This window comes from Salarias fasciatus, chromosome 20 (assembly GCF_902148845.1).
Source record: "Salarias fasciatus chromosome 20, fSalaFa1.1, whole genome shotgun sequence".
Classification (NCBI taxonomy): Eukaryota; Metazoa; Chordata; class Actinopteri; order Blenniiformes; family Blenniidae; genus Salarias; species Salarias fasciatus.
In genome coordinates this window covers 4,645,058-4,660,971 of record NC_043764.1, presented here as the reverse complement: position 1 = coordinate 4,660,971, position 15,914 = coordinate 4,645,058, and positions in this window count along the sequence as shown.

Genomic DNA, 15,914 nt, shown 5'->3' with positions numbered 1-15,914 from the left:
TTATCCCTTCAGTCTTGTCTGCTCTTGCATACTTGGTTGAGAAGCTGATTTTTCTCCCAGAAATTTCCCAGCATTCTTTGACAATTAAATTCACCTTTATTTATATAGCGCCAAATACAACACAGTCATTTCTACTTTAGGCAATTTTACAGAGAAAACCCACCAGCTCCAAATGAGCAACTGTGGAAAGAGAAAAACTCCCTTTTAAAAGGAAGAAACCTTGGTAGAACCAGGCTCAGAGGTGGTTTATCAAAACAAAAATAGGGGGATTTTTCAACAGTTCATCTGTAAAAGTGCACAAAAGGTTGTGTGACATTGCTTCCCAGCACTTTATTTCTAAATTCTTCTATTTTATCATCTGTTATTGTCCCTATGTTGTTATTGTCGAGTTCACTGTGTGACACCATGAGTGACTAATGTTATGGTCAATCAGTTCCTCTCTGTTTCCAACTGGTTTACAAGCTTCGTCATTAATATAATAATGGTTTGTAGAATAAAATTAGTGATATTCGATTATACACAGTTTCCAATGTCATGATCAGAAGGAGAACACAGCAGGGTAAAAGAGAGAGATATGTTCAGCCGAATTTTAATGGATATTTATCGACCTGTGGTTAAAGCCAGGTTTAGACTTGCACGACTTTTTGCCACGATGTTGTCGTGGCAAGGCGTGCCAATCTGGAGTCATGAACTGGCAGGCTCCCGCACTGTTCAAAACTAGTTCACGCATAGTTCACGACCAGTTCACGAATAGTTCACGAATGCGCACGAATGCGCGCCCGTCAGTGTCACGAACTGGCACGACGCATTCACGCATAGTTTGCGCATAGTTTACGTGCTTCCCGCATTGGCACGACGTAGTCGCGCAATTCAGTTCCCCAACCCTGGGTCATTTTTGGATTTGCTGTGGTACCATGTGACATGCCACGACTGGCACGCATCCTCCCGCATTGTCCCGACGAGTTCACGAGGCGTTCATGAACAGTTGGTGCATAATTCACGACCCGGTCGCGATATTTTGTCGTGACCAAAATTTTGAACATTTCAAAATTCTCGTCCCGACATGGCACGCAGTCACGACGGCTTTACGCACACTTCACGCCACTTCACGAGTAGTTTGCGACTCGATTCGTGCCAATGCGTGGCACAGAATCGTGCAAGTGGAAACCTGGCTTAAGAATAGAGGAGAAACAGATGTTGAGCTGGCATTAGTTTCAAAAGGGAAGGTTTGTTCTTCCTGTGTGGCCTCGCTCTACTCTATGACATTATGCATGAAAAGTAAAACCTTATGAAAAACAGACTTAAATGTGGTGTCGGTTTTCATCCTTTTATCTTCCTGGCCCTTTACATCGGCAAAGTTTGAATACATAAAAATATGAAGACATCTTTGAATAAACTATGAGTACCATAAAATATCTCCAATTGATGCCAAAATCAAAATATGGTCACAATATATTTGATTAATGAGGGTTAGGGTTAGTCTGTGAGACTCTGGTGAGATTTGATGCGTATTTTTGCTTAAGCATCAGCAATATAAATCCTTAGAAGTTTCACAGCTCTAACACACTGATATTAAACCTCCAACAGAATTGGAGCTGCTCGTGGAGGCTTTTTGTGTGGTTTTACTTTTACAAGCATCTGTCCCTCTGAAGCTTGTTGCCCCACTAACAGGCCAGTCTCTACACCAGGAGTGTCAAACGCATTTCAGTTCAGGGGCCACATGCAGTCCAGATTCATCTTCAGTGAAGTTGCTGAACAAAAATATAAAACATATAAGAATAAGCTAATAATTATAATTGGGGAAAATAAGAAGAACTATTATCATAAGTTACTGGAAAAGCATCAAAACAACACTCAAGGTACTTAGAAAGTACTAAATAGAATAATAAAGAAGGGGAAGAAAACAAACTAACTACCAAATCATTTTACAAGTAATAATAAAGAAATCACAAATTCTAAAGAAACTGCTAATGCCTTCAATGATTTTTTTGCTAATGTAGGACCCTCTTTAGCAGTCAAGATTGCACTGCCCAAGGATGAACAAGAAACTATCTCCAATATAATCACTCAAAGCTCAAATTCTTTATTCCTAAAAGCTGTTGATGAAATAGAAATAAATGGTATTGTACACAAATTCAAAAACAACGATGATTGCGACATAGATATGACGGTGATAAAACAAGTTATACACCTTATAGTAGCTCCATTTACATACATATGCAATCAGTCATTTGTTACCGGTATTAAAAAAAAATAATGAAAATAGCGAAAGTAATCCCTATTCATAAAAACGATGATAAACATTATTTTACAAACTATAGGCCAATTTCACTTTTATTACAATTCTCAAAAATTTTAGAGAAATTATTTGTAATCAGGCTGGACAGTTTTGTTGAAAAATATGACATGAAATGTAACAACCAATATGGATTTAGATCAAATAGAACAACCCTAATGGCAGTCATGGCTCTTCACAAGGACATTGCAAGAGCAATTGATAATAAAGAGTTTTTAGTTGGTGTTTTCATAGATTTAAGTAAGGCTTTTGACACAATCGATCACCAGCGATTGTTAAAAAAGCTTCAGCGAGACGGAGTCAGGGGCATAGCCTATGCTTGGATTGAAAGCTATTTAAGTATTAATTAATAGAGAACAATATGTCCATTACAATAACCACAATTCCGAGAAACATTCAATGACACATGGGGTTCCCCAAGGCTCCATGTTGGGGCCCAAATTGTTCATTATGTATATGAATGACATTGCAAAAAAAATAAAAAAAAAACTAAATTGTTGACTTTATGCAGATGACACAAGCGTCTATTGCTCTGGATGTGACCTGCATAAACTCATGAATACTGTTGAAAAACAGCTCACGCATTTAAAGAGATGGTTTGATATAAATAAATTGTCAATGAATTTAACTTAAACAAAATTCATTATCTTTGGAAATAGAAAAGTTCATTATCAAAACAACCTCAAAATTAATAATGAAGTAATTGAACGAGTACAAACTTGTAAATTTTTAGGTGTCACAGTTGATGAAACACTTTGTTGGAAGCCACACATAAATACTATCAAGTCTAAACTGGCTAAGAAATATTGGGCTATTAGGGAAAATGAGGTCAGTACTAACTAATAACTCACTTAGATTGCTATACAATTCTCTAGTCCTTCCTTATCTGAGCTATGGAGCTGAATTATGGGGAAATAATTATAAAACAATTGTTGATCCTATATTCTTGCTTAAAAAAAAAAAAGCTGTCCGAATCATTAATCAAGCATAATTCTATGCATCAACCAATCATATCTTTGCCTCTCTAAAATTACTAAAACTTCATGACATTGTTAATCTTAACACTCTAATCGTAACGTATAAAGCCTATAAATATAGTCTACCATCCTATCTTCAAAAAATGTTGAACCATCGAGTCAGCAGGTATAATCTACAAGGAACTTGTCTATTTAAAACAAGCCATGCAAGGACATATACAAAAGGGAGATGTATCTCTATGAAAGGCGTAACATTGTGGAATAATCTGGATGAGGAAATTAAAACATGTAAAACATTAAAAACATTTAAACAGCAGTGTAAATTATTTGCACTTGAAAAATACTTATCTCTGTAACCCTGTTTCAGAGTCATTAAGAATTTAAAACGCTCAGCTAAATAATTGCATACTTATACATATTGATAATATTGTAAAATCTTTACTTTTTTTTGTCCTTCTGTTGTAGTTTTTCTTTTCCTTTGTTGTCTCTATTTACATGAATTAACATTGCTTCAAGTGCAGGAGCTTACTTGATTTAAGTACTGGGTTAGGCAAAATAAGTTTATCTTCAGCCTAAACCCCTTTGGTCACGAACTTTAAATTAAAATTATGATAATGAGGATCAGACTGATGATGATGATGATGAAGATAATGATTGTATTATTGACATAATTCTGTACATCTTGAGTTTGTTTGTGTGGCCAAATAAACCACTACTACTAAAGTCAATTTTAATGGAATGTTCTAATGCAAAATACAGTGAAATTCTCAAAAAGAACAAACAAACACAACCGCTGCTTCATGATACTGGAGTCATGGACAAATATGGCGTCTTTTAAAATACTGTTCATCCTGAGGAGGGAGACATTGTCCAGGTATGCAGCAACTTTTAAATCAGCTTAAGAAACACATCTGGAACAATATTTAGCTCTGAATTCACAGTTCGCTTTAGTTGTTTAATTTCAATTCAATTTATTTATTTTTTCCAGTTTACCTGAAATCAAATTAGAATCTCACTGTGAACAGACTCTCGTAAGTGGCATTATATGTAGATTTTACATTTTATCACGACGAATATCAGCTATTGTACTATTATTGCTGATGGAGAGGAAACATACAAGAGCTGTTTCTTGACTTAACAAGCCTGTTTTAGTAAAGGATGTATGTTTAAGTTCAGACAACACCAACTTTCCTGACTGTCAACCCCGTGATTCAGGAGGTAATGCCATAGATATCTACTTTTATTGTCAGTGACATCAAGGATTGTTAATTAAATGAACTGTCCACAAATTTGTATTTAATGGCCACAAAATAGCATTTTGTAGCCACAAATCAGTACTTTTTGGCATCAAATTGGTATTTAGAGGCCACATACTGACATTATGTGGTCTGAAATTATAATTCTGAGACCAAAAATTAATATTTTGTAGCAATAAAACAACATTTCATTGCCACAAATGATTATTTTATGTATTTGTTTTTAAAAATAAGTATGAAAATTATTATTTCATGGCCACAAATTAGTATTTCATGGCATCCAATGACTATTTCATGGCCAAAAAGTTATATTTTGTCTTCGCAAATAATATTTCATGGCCACTAATGAATATTTTATGGCCTCCAATTAGTATTAAGTAGTCACAAATCTATAGTTTGTTTCATTAGTTTGTGGAGTTAAAATTAATTTTTAGAAGTGTCATATTAGTATATGAAATAATATGTTGTTTTGTAGAATTGTCAATTAGTGGCCTCAGTCTAAATCGTTATGTTAGATGTCACGTCTGGAGCTCCGTATCATTGAACTCGAGCACATTCAACAAGTGAAGAAATTCAGGTCTGGTTTTGACTGAGTCTTTATACAGACAGAAACATTTCAGATGTGTCATAAAGAGCATAACAGGACGTATGAACTTTTAAAACCAAAATAAATCCTGCATCTCGCTCAGTGACGCTGAGCCCCTCCGAAGTGTTTATGTGCTGAACCCATTCCAGTCTGACCATGAGAATTTCATTTACTCTGCCCAAACTGCAGCCAAACTGAGCCTGCGCTTTGCAGGCTTTAGAAAGAAAAGGCCACTGTTTGATCTGGAGGTTAATTTCATTCACAGGCATTTAAATTGCTGGTGATATAAACTGTTCCTGAACTCTGTTCAATTGGGGGGAAAACAAAGGAGAAAAAAAAGCAGTAACTCTTTTAGTGAATGATGGATTCAAACACATGTGACTTCTGGGACATAATGTCTTCATTAAATCATTCAAAGCAGTTCACTTTCAGCTTGATTTCATTAATTCAATCTAATGCAACTAATGCAACTCATACATTAGACGGAGGTTGGGTCCAGTGTTTCTCTGTTCTATGGTGCAGTGGTTTCTTTGCACAGCTTTTCTCCAAGTACTTGATTCTGTGTCATGGGTGTGAAACATAAGACCTGTGAGTAAAAACCGGCCTTCAGAAGGCTCCAATCCGGCCCACCAAACCACCAAGGAAATTGTCAAAATTTCAAGGAAAACCTTATTTTTCAAAAAACACATTTGGTAAGAGAAGTGGACACAAAACAACACAGAGACCCTGAGATCATTGCAAGCAAACTGTCCTTAGTCTCAAAGCCACGCTGTCAGTCTGAGCTTGTAAAAACATGCATAACGCTGCTGAAGAAGTTTTTTTTGTTGTTGTTGACATTTTTCTGTATTCTGCACCGGAAAGTCTCATTAAAATTCTCTTTATGATCAGATTGTACTAATTGTTTGGTTTCTGTGAAAATGTAGATATTTTCATCAAGTATACCACAACAAAGAAAACTTTAAAGTCTAAATTTAAAATTTATTACGGCAACATGTTCCTGCTCCGGCCCCCCAAGTTTAAGTTGAGCAGCACGTTTCCCCCATAATGAAGTGAGTTTGGCATCGCTGCTCTACATTGTCAGAGTTGTTAAAAGTGAACGTGTGTCTCTCTGTATCTGTGATGGACACTGAACCTGTCCAGTCTCCTCGATTTACAGTCGGCTGCGATCAGCTCGAAGCTGGATTAAAGATGGATGAGTGTGAGTGTACACGCTCTCCTCCAGGTTATTTGCACAAGTGTGTGTGTGTGTGTGATGAATGCTCAGAGTTCCTCCCAGTCCCCAAACAGCAGGGCTCTGTAACCAGCACAGCGGGGTGTATCTGTGTCTGCATCCGACATGTGAACAGTGTGGCCTGCAGGCACATGTAAGCATTTAACGTGTGTGTGTATGTGTGTGTGTGTGTGTGTGTGTGTGTATGATGTGGTTTTGCAGAGGGAGGAGAGCCCTGAAAAGAGGCATGCAGGCCTGCAGCCTTTTACATGGAGAAAATGAGAGGGTGAGGCAGTGACGAGGTGGGAAACGAATTATAACAAGGCTGGAGAAAGGAGCACATATCCCACTTCTGCACCCGGGGGCCCTGTCCGCCCCCCTCTCACTCTCTCCCTCTCTCCCCCTCCCAGAGCCGGCCGAGCCAGACATATTTCACCGCTGACACATCGACTCTCTCAATCAGCAGGACTCACCTTTCTTTCAGCCATGAGCTTTCACTGGAGAGTTGATGTGTGTATGTGTGTGTGTGTGAGAGAGAGAGAGAGAGAAAGACGAGGGGCGGGGACCGTTTGGAAGATGAAAACACACATGCAGTCACTTGACTCAAACACACACATGGCGCACCGCAAACGCATGCACACTCGCAGCCACAGCAGCTCCTGCCCTGACAGGCGAGCTCAGGATGCGGGGAGCTCTCCCCTCAGTCCCAGGCTTTGATTCCTCTGCCACCGCTCCTGTTTAGAGGTTTTCTCTTCGCTTTTGAAATATTCCCCTCATGATGGAGCCTGTCATTCCATCCCGGGAGAGAGAACAAGTGAACCTAACTCCTCCCACCTGGCTCATCCTCATTTATCTATCTGCAGGTTCTTCCCGCCGCGGTCCTTCCCTCCCCCTGTCACGCATGTCATGATTTACCCCAACACCGCTTCATCTCTACATATCATTTCCCCCCTTCCCTCTGCAGGTTCTCAGGCTTTTTCTGTCTTTTTTTTTAAGTCGATGGAGGAATCCGGCGTGAGTCACAGATTCCAGGGGAAGGATTCATGAAGTAACATCTGGTTCTGGATGTGGGGGGCGGCTCTTATCCCTCACCTGGCTGCAGCCCAGTGCTGTATCCTGATCCCAGATATGTCCACACACCTGCCTGCAGCGTGCGTGCAAACTGTTCGATATGTGCATGAGGCTCACGGAGATTCAAAACACAGCGAAGCGTCAACTGACGCAATTATGTATGGAAGTTTTCTTCATCCCATTCAGCAGATATTCAGTGACTGCACAGCAAAAAACACGACCAGACTGCAAAATTCATTCACTGGAGAGGAAAAGGGATCCAAACAAGAGTTTTGGTTGTTTTGTCGGACAGCTGAACAATAAATCTGTGAGATGTAAAATGACTCAATAAACAGCCACTCGCTTGTAGAAATGGATGATGGGCCTAAACTGGCATCAGCTGATCTGCATGAAAACTCACAGAAGTGTAAATAGCAGCGAAATATCTCAAGCTTTGGAAAAGAAAAAGAAATGAGGAGAGGCTTTCTTCATTTTTGACAATATTAATGTTAATATTTTAGAACTGTCAGCCCTGCCAACCAGGTTTTTCGCTCTTTCTCGGTGAGGGAAACATGAGAATCGTCGTGGAGGAGATAGGAACAAATGGCTGTGCTCTTCCAATTAGACCTGAAAGAGGATCAACCACCTTCCTCCACCAATCTGACGATAAGGTTCGCTCTAAAATTAAAACGACTTCTGTGTTTGCCAGAGCATGTCTTTAAGAGACAAGCAGCACAAATGTACAAGATAGAGTTCCTGTCTTCTTTTTTGACTTTATCTTTGACAGTTATTCTGCTTGTCTTTTTAATCCCACTTCCAAGAAATTATTTTTTTAAATTTTATCTTTGACAGAGTGTTGTCTTCCAGAGCCCGCGCAAGAATCCCTCTGTGCCTCGACTGTTGTTGAACAAATGGAAAATAAAATCTTGAATCCTAAAACAGGGCAGTGCATTAAAATAGCAATGCAACTGTACAATATTTAACAATGATTTACAATGTTAGCGCTTGTTTTCATGCATTATATTGTTGTAGTTACTCAGTCTTCTAGGTCTCTGGGCCTTTCTATGCAGTTCATCTGTTTCCTCAAGGTGCTCTGGTTTCCTCTCACAGCCCCGCCACATGTGTTTGAGGGTGATTGGTAACTTTAAGTGTCTCATAGATGTGAATGTGAGAGTAAATGGTGATACGTCTCCACAGGTTCACCCTGTGAGGCTCTTGTGAAGTGTGCAGGGCGGTGTGTACTTCCAGCTGGGATCGACTCCACTGTCCAGCAACCTTCAGATGGATCAAGTGGGACAGACGACGGGTGGTTATTCTGAGCATCATTTATTAAAAATGTTTAGTAAAGCTTGTGGCACTTTCCAATCGATGTTCATGAGAAATTATGTGCATTCTTCAAACGATATCTCTGGACGTAATGTAATTTGTTCATTTTGGATTTGAGGCTTTGCTCTACTTTGATTGGTTGGCTTCTCTTTCTTATTTCAACACGCTCTCAGCAGTGTGCTGGGATGAAAAAGTGCAAAGTGGAGCAGAGACAATGGGCGTGGACAATCAGCTAATGCGACTTGACTGGCGTTTTAGATCAAGGCTCGAACAGGACTAATCCATGATGATGCTGCACTTTCTAGGCCCAGTGCTTAGCTTGTCTTCTGGCATGGAGCTTCCTGACTTAGGAAGGGCACTAACAGACACACACACACACACACACACACACACACACACACACACACACACACACACACACACACAACCATACACACACTTATAGAGGTTTATTGATCAAGGTTCCCTCCCCTGGCGAGACATATGGATCAAAGACTATCGTTAATCCATGAATCACAGCGCAGGAGAAACCTACAGCCAGTTTATGGAAATGAGGATCCTCTTTGACTTTGAGTTCCTGCACATCAAAAAGTTCTTTGCTAAGGAGCATAACGGCTAATTCTGGAGCCTCTGGCTTAGAATAATGTTTCCACAAAGGCATGATTCATCATTTCTGCTACAAGCCCCTGCCTTTTTATTGGTAATCATTTGGATATGGCGAGATGCACAATGTCAAACACAAAGGAGACGACTCATGCGTAACCAGTGAATTGGAGTGGAGGCAGTTTCACATCCAGATAGTTTCACTGCACGTCCCGCGTAGCGGCCGACAGGTACGGAATACACAATCAGCTGAGCGGCGTCAACTCAATCACCTCCAGTCAGGCGGGCTTTGATCCGGCCATTCATCTGCGCTGCCGCGGCCGCAGAGGACTCATTTCCTAATGGACTCCGGCGAGCATGAGCCAGAGAGCGCGCTGGGGATAAATGAATAGCATCCATTAGACAGAATGGCCGTCGGTAAATTGTGGCCACTCTGCATAAACGAGCAGGAGCAGCAGCGGATGGATGGATGGATGGATGGATGGATGGATGGATGGAGAGGTCCCATAACCAGCTGATGGAAGCACACAGTCACTCTGGCCTCTGTAGTAAATACAGTCAGTGAACAGTTCACAGAAATTCATACCGGACTAATTTTGGGTTAGTTTATGGTAATCTCTTTTTTTTTTTTTTACAATCAGTGCCTGCAAGTAATCCATTAAGTATTACCAGGGTGCAATTTGCTAGATTGGCTGGAGTTCTGATCTGTTTTCCATTTTCTGCTAAATTGTTCGATTCAAATCCATTTTACCATCAAACCAGGCAAAATTATGTCTTTGAACGTCAAAGTAAAAAAATGATGAAATGAACTCAATGGACTCTGAACCCAAGCAGTACATTCTTGAACACAAATGGTCAGTTTTGGCTGAGGGCTGGACTTCCTGTCTTTTCACATTAAATCATACTGACTGACTGTTGTGATCCTCAGATAATGGAAAGTACTGCAGGAAGCCTGCATGCAGCTCAAACTTCTTGTACTTTCAAAAATTGTTTTATGTTGTTTGTTTTCATGACTTTTACATCATGTTCAATTTCAAAAGCTGTATTTTAATACGATACATTTCAGCTTTAAAATCAAATCATTACAAAACTCGCATTGCCTTACAAATGAGCGATACCCCTGAGGACAAAAATATAGTATTATAATCACTATCTTATTTGGTTATAGTATCGGCACACTCAGATTTTTTCCATTTGTTAAAATACTTTTTGGCAGACACTGAACTTTGCACCCTGATAAGCCGCTTCCCATGCCAGCAGCTCCCAATGATGTGAATGAGCTTTAAACTCAGAGCTTTAAAACGTCCAAGTCATAAAATGATGAGCACCAGCCATATGCTGGATCGGTTTTTATATTTACCCCGAAAATGACTCGGACCTGTGGAGAACTGGACTCCTGATGTTGCTCAAGGGAAAGACACACACCCACAGCTAAGAGCGCAAGACTAACGATGGGTTTATTCAGTCCACACACAGGGAATCAGTCCAGAAATGGTCAAAGAAACATCCAGAAACATGGTTTGAGAAGCAAACTAGGGTCTAATCAACTGGAACAATGACTCCAGACAGTAAACAGACAAACAAGCATTGAAAAGTACTTTTGTCCTTCAAATGCTTGATCAGATTAAGGTCTCAGAGAACATCTTGAGCACAATCTACATGTAAAAATCAGAGTTTCCAACATTAAAATTCATCATCAGACATTCAGTGTTACATTCTAACCAGAGTATCTTTGAGCTGTTTCTGGGCAAATAAAACAAGAAAAATAAAAGATTCCTCTGAGTTTCATTGCTGCTCGGCCCAGTTTTCATGAACTTATATATGTACATACATAAGTTATGCATGTACGAAAAGAGGCATTTCTCTTGAGCAAGTGATTTGTATTCTTCCAGTCCTTCATTATTCAGTTTCTAATGTCATTTTGAAAACATTTAGCAGCAGAAACAGCGCAAGCAATCATCCTTTTCAGAGTACATGAGCCAGCTTTTCCTAATATTTTCTCCATTATAAAAGAGTCTGGCTAAATGTTCGTGTTGACACCTCCGTCTGTCCTTATCCTCCAAAGTTCTCTGATATTATCATCTGTGGTAACATTAACTGAACATTGTTCTATATTTGAATCGATGTGACCATTTACATTTAAAGGGTTCATAGAGTTCTTTACTATAAACAAGGATGAAGACCAGTGGTTCAGTCTTAGAGGACAAGTCCTCCCCTGAAAGGTGCTTCACTTTGTGAGAGGATGAAATACAGACACCGTGTGTGACGGGGAGATCGGGGGGTTTTCTCACCGCTTCCTATCTATAACGAGGCAGACACGTTTTCATGGTGTTCCTCACACACACTCCTTTATCTGGTGTCTTCTCAACCTTATCTATGACGGAAAAATTGAGATAAGACGGATAGTAATAGCAGGAGAGAGACGTGAGGACGACAGGGCTATCATTTTTATTTAAAAAGGGATACTTAAAATCAAATTATATTGTGAGGCTGCAGTGATAAAAGGGAGGGAACGGGGGATTTACCCGAGTGCCGAGTGTTTGCTCATTGCTTAGACACCAACAAAAAACACGTCAGCTTTGCAAAGAGCTGCAAAACTCGAGACTTTCTGAAAACAGCGAGCTGGAGAGAGAAGAAAGGCGTGAGAAATGGGAGAGGTTTGCTCCACGGGGCATTGGACTATCTGACATTCCAGTTAAATGCACGGGGATAAAACCAGGTGTGAAAGCACCTCTCCTGTTTAGACTTGACGCCACAAAAACAGAGGACCATCTGGCAAACTGTCAGGCTGCTAAACACAGCCTGCTTCGCCGCCGCCGTCTCTCCCGTCTCGGGAAAGTGGAGATGAAATTGGAGAAATATAATGTGGCACACGGAAAGCACCTCATTTTCTCTCCGTAACTTTCCATCGAGGCTGCCGCCGAGTTGATAGCGTGCAAGAAGACCACAGATGTCATTCATAAAAATATGGAATGTCTTGTCAGGCCCCCGGAAACCTTCGCAACAACGGAAGTAGCTCAGTGCATAACATGAAATAAAGGGATCCAAACACTTTTGCCACAAATAGATTCAATAAACAATATGTAACGAGGGGAGCAAAATCTAAAAGAAATGCTTCCCTTTTTTTGGGGTGGAGGGGAACATGTCTTTTGAACAAGCCTTCTTCCACACAGTGTAATAGCTCTGAAATAGACACGAATCGTGCAGAATGCGACACTGAAAAAGCAATTTCTCATGGAAATGCGGTGAGCCGCCATCGGTATTTTGTATATGACGGTTCACCAAGTGCCTGATGAAATTCAAGCAGCTCTGCACACACATTAGCAAATATAAATGTCAGCTTTTATGTCCCAGAAAATGCAGAAGACAGAAGAAACAGTATTTGACAATCATTTTTTTCATTATAAGATAATTGTAACATGCAAGCAATTCAGCCTCACCTGCATCCAGGCAAGACTTTTCCAGGATATAAATTGTTTCTCTATTGGAGAAAACCGAGCAAGCCTCTCAGTATATACTGTATGATTATGTCTTTGCTTCTGCACTTCAAATTGAAAGTTCTGCTCTGCAGTTGTTACATTAAATGTCCCTCAGATTGCCCTTTGTGTTGATCTGTTGCCTAATGTTTGATATTTCAACTCACTACTTCTAACTCTTGATGAAAAATTGCACAAATGAAACTCTCAGTGCTCATCTGGACATAGAAGTAATGATTCACTTCCAAGTTTTCATTCATTTATTTCAGGATGAATAACTGTGGCAGTGTTGGAGAATATTCCAAGCAGCATGTTGTGAAAGTATGATTTTGGACATAACGATCATCTTTTGACTGCTCCCACCTGCCATGGATGACAGAAGGTCGTTTTCCTAAATGATGGCTGTGAAGTGAGCAGAAGACAGTCGGTTCAGGCTGTTTCCATCACTCAGGGGTTTTTCCTGTCATTCGTTTGACCTGACAAAAAACTGGGCACTGAAACAAGAAGTCCTTTTCAATCGCCCAGCTCGAGGTGAAATCCACAATTCAGCCATGGTGACGAAAATGTAAATAAAACACATGAAAAACTGTGTTTCCAAAAGGGCGGTTGCAAATCCTCACTGCAATTTCAGAGCAAATCCAAATTCAGACCTTAACCGAGGTAAACAACTGTGAGCTGAATATTTACCCAGCATAAACATTCATTTCTATAAAGGCAACAAGTCAGACCAGAAAGCAGCTTGAAAGCCAAACACCAAGGGAACTTCGCTTCAGAAAAGTCTGAGAACCTCAGAAGATCCTTGAATGAGTAAATAAAGTCAGACTATCGGTGAGCTTAATGACACATGACCGGCTGAATCAATGACTTTATGAATCCATTTCAGCCTAAACGGCTTTTATGCCAAGTCACTTTGGAGCCTTCAGGATGTTTGAAGCTTTTAAATGAAATGAATTACAGAATGACGTCTTCTCTGTTGAGCTCACCGTGAATAAAGTGAAAGAACCAGACTTGGAGTTTTGATATGAGACTGTTTAACCTGTTATTAAGATTTAAATATGAATCATTTCTTACAGTTTCTAGTTTTGCAGGCTGGTTTAATGGAGGTTAATGCTTCACTCGCAGTGAAGTTAGAGTGTGACTGAATGAACAAGTTTTCATCTTAAACTGAGAAAAATTACCGTTTCCTTTTAATTTAAACATTTTGATCAAAATTTCAAATCTCAAATAATTTCATACATTCAGAATGTTCAAATTTCAAAAACTTGTGCATGTTCTGCATAGATGTTATTATTGAATCTTTCTCTACATTAAAAATACTAACTGAAAATCTGAAACATTAACTCAAACACGTGTAATTTTGGCTTTTTATTAACCCACTCAACTGGCACAATTTATAGGTGCACATGTCAGACTATAGTTGTATAAAATAACTTAAATAAGTAGAAAACCATTTTTTATGTAAACCATAAGTGGCTGTTGCTTGTGTAATTTCCAAATGCAATGGTGCAAGGCAGATTCACATTAACAGATAATGGCTGTTGGATCAACAGGGGAAAAAAAGCATTACAGGATTTATTATGGGATTTTACACATTTCATACTTTTATCACGGAGGTGAGTCGGGTAGGTCTTTATTTATAGGCCTGCAATTACCGCACAGTGGTGGTTTTGCAGCACTGCTTTATTAAAATCCATGAAAACACAGACGTAAACCCGGAAGAATGAACCAGATGCGCTGAGCGGCCGGACTGACATGCAGCAGCTCTGCAGAAAGAGGGCAGGCTTCACTGCAGGACAGCGGCTCTGCGCTCCGAGGCGGCCGGCTGCCAGGCGGCCGGCGCTCTTCCCCTGGTTCTCATGCTGATAGCTGATAAAGATGGAGTGGGCCTGTCCTCTAAGACAACAGAAGCGCTCCAGCAGCCCGGTTTGATAATGCTGGAATGTCTTTTTGTGTCTTCTTTGTACAGCAGAGAATGCTAAGTGGGATGGTCGCTGTGCTTTATCTACCAGAGCAATGAAAAGCATGGCAGAGGACGTTAACACACACTATCAGGATGGAGGATGCTGAACACAGAGAATAACTTCAGCCGGAGCGCTGCATTATTTATGTGGTGCAAACACTGTAAGATATCATTTACATGACCAGAACAGGAGCCCAAAGGCTGGATTGGTTTTCTATACCGCACTGCTCTGCGATTTCTCCCACTGACCATCGAAGCAGAGGGTCATGGGATGCAGCGGTGCAGCTGCTCCTCGCCCAAACACGCACTCCATTTGCCTGCTGATGCCACGTCTCAGGTTGCGCCTTCTCCTTCCCAGTGACACACACATCGATACGCAGGCCACCCTCTCCAGCTGCAAGCATCAGTGATTAAAATGGAGTGTAATAAAAACTCCATCTGCATCCATCATTGTCATAACTGTGAGAAACAGAGCCGTGAAACTGGAACCTCGTAACACCTGAACCAGGCTGACACTGCCAAGAGCCGAGCTTCATTTTCAGACAGCTTCGGGTTTCAGATTTCAACGTGTCCATTATCGCCTGAAGGCTCATCTGTGAAGGGGAATTCAGGAGAGTTATGCTGGAGAAAATGTAGGAAAAAAAAGGTGACACACACATTTTTAAGGAGGTTCAGTAAAGGAAGTCCTGTTCAGCACCTCTGGTTAGAGTTGTACCTCAGAGGACTTTCATCCTGCAGTTAAAGTTTGTGTTTCAAAAGGAAACAATAAAGAAAAAGTGTACAAGTGCAAAGTCTCGCTAAAAATGAGTGGTAAAGGTAAGATCTCTGCTGCTGCAGGAGAATCTCCAGTAATCCCTCCTCCGGCTTGTTTACCTTCTGGGTCTTCTGTGCAGAAATATTTGTGGGAGGAGGAGAGCGGTTGAGAGATAACTGAGAACTGTGGAGGAGATTCAGACTCTGCTCAGTTTCACGACGTGATTGACGCTGATGAGGACGAATTTGTATGTTTTCTCATTCGATTCAGGCGCAAATGCCTTTTTAGCTACAGGAAATGTTTTCATTAGTGTGTCCATTCATACATCGCCTTTTTTTTCCAGTCTTCAAAATAATGGCCTCCTGTGTATTTTTTTTAGTACTGCATACAGAAACTTTTTTTGTCAACATACTAATCAGC